The sequence below is a fragment of the Ipomoea triloba genome, chromosome 12 (assembly GCF_003576645.1).
Source record: "Ipomoea triloba cultivar NCNSP0323 chromosome 12, ASM357664v1".
NCBI classification, from domain to species: Eukaryota; Viridiplantae; Streptophyta; class Magnoliopsida; order Solanales; family Convolvulaceae; genus Ipomoea; species Ipomoea triloba.
The window spans coordinates 15,473,881-15,475,080 of record NC_044927.1 but is presented as its reverse complement, the minus strand read 5'-3'; positions in this window follow the sequence as shown (position 1 = coordinate 15,475,080).

The following is a 1,200-nucleotide window of genomic DNA, read 5'->3' as shown; positions in this document are numbered from 1 at the left end:
TTCCACACGACCATTCTGTTCGTGTGTGTACGCACAAGATTGCCTGTGACTAATACCAAGCTGAACAAAAACAGAATGTAACTTTTTATACTCAGCCCCTAAATCAGATTGAACAGCTTTGATTTTACGATTGAAGGCACGTTCAACTAAACATCGAAAACGCTCAAAAACAGAATATATATCTGACTTTAATTTCATAGGAAAATACCAAGTATAACGAGAAAAGTCATCCACAAATAAAACAAAATAACGATAACCCTCAGAAGAGAGTACAGGAGCAGGGCCCCAAATGTCCGTATAAACTAAATCTAGCACATTCGAACTAACAGAGACAACACGTGGCAATGGGAAACGTGCAGATTTACCCATTTGACACGCAGAACACACAGTATGAGAAGTTTTATTCGACTCACTAACAGAACAAGACTCCAAGGCTCGATGTAAAACACGCTGATGCGGATGACCCAAACGATCATGCCACGTAGACGCCGAAGCACGAGCAGAAATAAACGCGGAAGGTGAACCAGAAGGAACCAGCAAGGTATAGAGCCCACCGGAACTATTGCCCCGCAAAAGAATTTCCTTGGTCCGAATATCCTTCACAACAAACAAGGAAGGGTGAAACTCAAAAAACACCTGATTATCCGACGCAAAGCGCTGAACGGATAATAAAGAGGCAGAAAGACGGGGAACATGTAAAATATGAGACAACTTAAGAGACCTAGAAGGCGTAGAAATAGAAGCATGACCCACGTTACTAATAAGTAAAGGCGTACCGTCACCAACACGTAAAGTGTCGTTACCACCATATTCTTCAGAAGTAGAGAGGGCAGCTATATCAGGTGTGGCATGATGTGTTGCACCAGTGTCAGGCAACCAGGTATGAGCAGTCACGTTATTCGCCGAATCACCCTGATGAATAAAATTCGCTTACGGAGAAACAACATAAGGCAACTTGTAACAAGACAAAGCCGAGTGACCAAATGAACCGCAAATTTGACACTGGATGGAAGAGTCTCTTCCACGGCCTCTCCCACCGCCACGTGACTGCCGACCAGAACCGCCGCCGCCGCGCCATGCAGAACCTCCGCGACCGCGAGCAGAACTAGAACTAGCACGACCGAACGGTGCTCCGCCAGCCGAACGGCCTCCTCCANCGAAAGCCGCCGGTGCAGCACCTCTAGGCAATGCGTAATCATC